We start from the raw sequence: 6006 nt of genomic DNA, 5'->3' as shown, positions 1-6006 counted from the left end.
TAGTAACTAAAGTTTTAAAATAATTGTAGTGGAGTAAAAGTACAATATTTGCCTCTGAGATGTAGTGGAGTAGAAGTAAAAGTATTGGCAATTGGAAATACTCAAGTAAAGCACAAATACCTCAACATTGTACTTAAGTACAGTACTTAAGTAAATGTACTTAGTTACTTTACACCACTGGGGAACAGTGATGTAATATATCAGCTAATCTTCTGTGTAATTTATCTTTGCTCCTAGGAAGAGTTCCTCACTCTCTCTGTGGACAAGCTGACAGAAATTCTTGCCAGTGATGATCTCCGTGTGTGCGAGGAGGAGGTGGTGTTTGTGGCTGCCATGTTGTGGTTAAACAAGTGTCCTACCCGTAGGCAGAGCTTATGAAAAGGTAATGCACCCTTCTCAGTGTTTCACCTGATGAAAGACCACGGAGAAGTCAAAGCAATGCGACTGGCTAAAGGCAAGCTTAAAGGGATGCTATCATGATTTTAATGAGCATTTCACATAACTGTTGATAGTCCTCGCACACAATAAAATCCTCAATGTTCATCTGGTTTCCGCTCGTACACTTTTCTGGGTTAATTGACAATGGGATCTGTCGTCTACAGAAACTGCAATACACAGTACCATTAGAGTTGATCGAACTGTTAATTGAACTAAATGATTTAATCGATAAATAATAACAATTTGACTTTTTAGTGAAAATAGCCAATCTACAAGCTCACAACACATAAGATATATTGTGAGCTTGCATATTGGTTATTTTCACTATTTTCATTGTGCGACACCATCGTACGACAAAGTATGATATAGGGCTTAATAAGTGGTTAATCAGACTAATTGATTATTTTAAAAAAATCAATTACGATATTTGTGTCGATTCTCTGATGTATACAGTATATAAAAATACCCCCCCCCCCCAAAAGAAAAATATGCACTTCTCTATTATTAGAAAATCAAAAAGTAATCCAGTAAATAATCAGTAGTTGAAGCCCTATTCATCTTTATTGCAACTTTATTTGTCATCACACATCAAATCACAAGGCTGCATATTAGAGAAGGGTTCGTCAAACCAGCTCCTCATGGACACCTACTAGTGCTGAATCAGATGGTTTTATATCTTAGTGGAAGGGTAATGACATTCAGGTCTCCTTATCTTTTCTAGCTGGGTTCCTCACCTTGTCTTGAGGCACATGTAGAGATTTTAAAAGCAATGTTAAATGTTGTTCGCCCAATATCCCATTGGCCTAGTAAATGGTAAAACTTTTTTCTTCTTTTTGTAAGCTGCTAGAGCATATCCGGCTGTCTCTTATCAGCACATCCTACCTCCATGATGAGATAGAGTCTCTGGATGTGGTGAAAGAATCCCAGGCCTGCCAGAGGCTCATCTCTGAGGCCAAGGACCAGTATCTCCTGCCCTACAGCCGCAGAGCTCCACCGCGCAGGTTCACAGGTACCCTGCCTCACACTTGCATGTACTGTATGATGCAACTGATGATGGGGGAAACAATATTTTTTTTTGTTAGGATTTCCCAACAAAAAATAATTTCCTATTTGGGATTTCTTTGCTATTTGGGCTTAATAATCGTTTTTTGCATCATTATTAATATTATTATTATTTGTATTTATTTCATCAATCAAGTTTGATTAAGATTTGTGCACTTTCATAAATGTTTTATTTAGTTCTGTGTTGATCTTCTCTTTATAGTATTACGTGAAGAGATCCTGGTGTTGGGAGGTCGGGATGACAAGAATGATCTTTCCAGCGTTGAGAGCTTTGATCCTGTGACCAATCGTTGGAAGACTCTGGCATGTCTGCCTTTCAGTTCTCCCTCCAGCGATCGTCGTCTGGTTGTTTTAGGTGAGAAGGAGTAGAGATCAATCAATGTGTTGACCTGTAATGGATCCCACTCTGTTTTGCCCCTGAATTGAGCTGTAGCAATGTTGTGCTGGAAAGTCACTTAACATTTTTGATTGGTATTATTGTGATGGTTCATTTATGAAGCCATTAAAAGTATAACCACTTTTTAAAAGTGTGATGAGCAATTTGAGAGTAATTAGCGACATTGATCATAGGTTAACCATCGCTGATACATTTATCAATACTATCATTCAATACTTAATGCCATGCTTGGCTCTGTTTTTACAAGCTCTAGTCTAGAAGATGGCTTTACGGCCATTGTAAGCATTGTAAGGGGTAACGTGGCATAGAAACCCAAACCACTACAGCCAGTGATGAGCGTGTGCATATGATTTAATTGGCAGGCAGTAGGCACGTCCCCTCACAGAGCAGCGTGATTGGCCGAGGTACAGTATACCGGGTGCAGTGAGATTGCACCATTGTAATTGCTGATTACAGCTCACATTTTAACAAAATTAATGTTACTTCAAGAATGTTGCCCACTGCAGCCGGTGGTGAGGTAGGTATATAGCCCACCTGGCAGCTTATATCATAAGAACACACTTGACCCTATTTTGATGAGTTCATCAAACAACCCTGTATCCCAGTCACAATGACATTACTTATGTAATTTGTTCTTGTTTTTAATTCTGCTCTCACCATATAGGGACTTTAGTGTATTTGGCTGTGGCACATTTCCCTGAGCGTTCTATCAGATGTGATAGAACAGATGTGTGGCGCTATGACTCTTCCCGTGACTCATGGTTGAAGATGGCTTCCATGAATGAGGCACGCAGTCATTTTGGTAAGACTGTCAAACAATGGCATTCAAGTTAACTTTGTTTTGGAATAACTGTTATACATTGTTGTCTTGGTTACCCAAGGAGAGGCTGCACATGGCAAAGATCCTCAGTTCTAATGATCAGGTTTTTCTTTTCTTTTTTCTCCCCTTGCACAACCCACATGGCCCACAGGCCTGGTGATGCTGGACAGCTATTTGTATGCTGTGGGTGGTTATAATGGGGACAGTAGGGAACCATATGTGAGGTCAGTGGAACGCTATGACCCCAGCAACAACACCTGGCAGCTCATGTCTGTCGGCATAGCAGCCTTTTGCTCCGGCCCACTGGGCCAAGTGGTTGCACTAGATGGACTGATCTATGCTATTGGTAAGGAACAGGTGTATATACCTGCAGGTTCAGCCTGCTTGGTTTCAAGAGGATGTTTTTAATGTAGCTTGTGTAAAACTTAATGGTTAACTGAAAATGTCCAAACGCCTGTGTGGTTCAGCCTTTTCCTGTTGACAAGGAATGTTTTTTCATGTGTCCTCCTTATCCCTTGGTGTCGCCGTTATCACAGGCGATGACCAGATCAAGTTCAAGTACAACCCTAAAACATCTGAATGGACAGAAGGTGCTCCTTTGCTAGATCCACGTGCTGGTTCAGCGGCCTGTACGCTCAAAGGAAGGATCTACGTTGTAGGTACGGTATCATACCTGTTCTTCATGGCTCTTAGTTCCATAATAGACTGTAGTTTGAGCACATAGTAGAGCCCACTAACAGTCACTGTCCTGTTAATTCCTGTTGATCTGTTAGGTGGTGAGGATATTATACAGGAGACGTACGCACGCACCGCAAACCACGTGAAGTGCTACGACCCAGAGACCGACCAGTGGACCATGTGTGCCCCCATGAAAAAGCGACGCATCAGGCCTCACGTGGCTGTGGTAGATGGAAAGATCTACGTACTAGGAGGATCAGGAGGGATGGATTTGAAAATGGGCGAGTAAGTGGCTTCTGCTCTGTGAAAGCCTGGCAAAAGACTCTGCAGCGTAACTCATTTCCTTGAAATATGTTTCTTATGATTTTTTCAGTTCTTTCTTAAAATTTGCCTTTTGTTTTCTTGTCTTTATCCTGTATTTTGAAAACAATTCTAATATGAATATTCTAAAGAAAGTGAAAGTAGCTTTTGCTTGCTCACACCAGACATTTCTCTCATGGCTATTGGTCTCTCTTAATGTAGGTATCACCGTAGCATCGAACGGTACGATGAAGAAACAGCCTTGTGGGAAATTGTGGGAGAGATGCCCACCGCTTCCTCCAGCTTCAGCTGTGTGTCTCTCAGGATGAAGGATAAAACGGATTCTGAGGCACATGCACAGGTAGTAGACATTAGTACACAGTTAACTCTTGTTGTGTTAGTTTTACTCTGAGAGTGTACAAATGGAACCAAATGGACCCATTTGTAAACTCTGAGTTACAAATGATTCAACAAATTTGATCTTTAAATACCATGTCGGATGACAACCGGGTGAATTGGCCCTCTAAGCACATCGCCCATCCAACAAACTAACGTATTGACCTGGTTTTCAGGGAGAACCCACTCATCCAGAGACTACGTCGTCAAGCAGACACAACCCCACAGACACAACTCGAACTAGGCATGGAAGAGAGGTCAAAAAACAAACAGAGATTTGATCAGTGAAAGCTAAATTGTTTTTGTATACGAAGAGACCTCTGGGAAAGCAGGGATGTAGCGATATTGTCATTATTATTGATGGCACGTTTGAAGTTAGTGGTCTTTATTTTGTATGAATATAGTTTTTCATTTGTTTTATTGGTGTTTTTGTAACTCCCTGCACTGGTGGCAATTGTGTTCTAGTGAAAAATGAGAAGATTTTAAAAATATGCCTTTTTGTATAAGGATGAGTGTAAATATGTAATATTTCCTTAAGTGGAAAATAATTAAAGAATGTTTCTGAATGCATCTCTGTCTTCTTGAACAATGCAGACAAACCTACCCAGGCCATTCCTGTATGTTGTATTTACTTACATAATGGTAATGGTAATGGTGAAGATTAACTGATAATGGTGAAGATTAACCATTAGTCATTTAGCTGGGAACCCCCTCAAGGACCCCTGGGGGTCCCCAGACCCGACAATGAGAACCACTGATCTACACAAATACTTCATGGCAAAATAAGAACTAACAAGAGATGTCAAATACAGAAATATACATCTGGTGGCATTATTAGTAGCTTTAAGGGAATAGTTAACCAAAAAAAGTATTTATTTTCAATTGATTAGTCACCTCATGGAGACTTGAATGCATGGATATTTTTTTATTTTTGTCGCATTCCTAAGCCAATAATTTGATGACCAGCTGTTGAGGTGCGAGACACAAAGGAGACTCTTTGTCTCAAATTATTGCATGAACTATCGGCACAAAATGTTGCACTGAATATTTTATTGAAATTAAAGAAATCTGTTTGCATCTCATGTGTGGTAGGTCAAGAATTAAACTCCACGTCTAAAAGTACTGTGACGTTCGTTAGCAAATGCTTCCTAGTGCAGGTGATCTTTGAAAATAGCTGATCTACAAGCTCACAATGCCTTGCAATGTGAGCTTTTCAAATGGGGGCCGCCTCCAAATACAAATCAATCTGTGGGTCCTTGGCATGAAAACTGTTTGATTACCACTAATGGCATACAGATCATGACAAAATATGTCCATACAGTTAGGCTATTACTCCTATATAATAATTTTTAAATATTGGTATTGATTGCAAAATTGTGCAGTTATGAATTTGAAATCTAAGAAAATGAATTGCCATTATGCTACTGATCCAAAAATATTATGCACATGTTCAAAAATGAAAAAGGCTGGCATGATGGCGTATCATCTTAACATCCAACAAACACTTTTAAATCTTTAACTTAAAAATAAATAAATATATATATATATATATATATATATATATATATTCACAACTTTTTATGTTCTAAACATAATTGCGCAGAAGAACTTTATCAATAATCTTGGAAATGAACTATTGACAATTATTCACAAATGAAGGATGGGTCTGACTGTCTACAGCAAAATATAAGAAAGGGGATTTTTTTCTTCACATTTTATCCATGGAGAATGTTTGTACCATACTTGCCAGCAGATGGCGCTGAGTGCTCACATCATGTGGTCTAGTAGTAGGTCACCACCTCTTTTTGATCTACCAGGTGATCAATCTGGGAACCCAGCACCAAATTAAAAGGAAAAACAGCGCCCTCTGCTGTTTTTGACTACGCAGAGCAGAATCTGTTCTTGAGAGATTACC

The sequence above is a fragment of the Gymnoscopelus braueri genome (assembly GCF_963280865.1).
Source record: "Gymnoscopelus braueri genome assembly, chromosome: 16".
Taxonomy (NCBI): Eukaryota; Metazoa; Chordata; class Actinopteri; order Myctophiformes; family Myctophidae; genus Gymnoscopelus; species Gymnoscopelus braueri.
Note: the sequence above shows the minus strand (reverse complement) of the source record.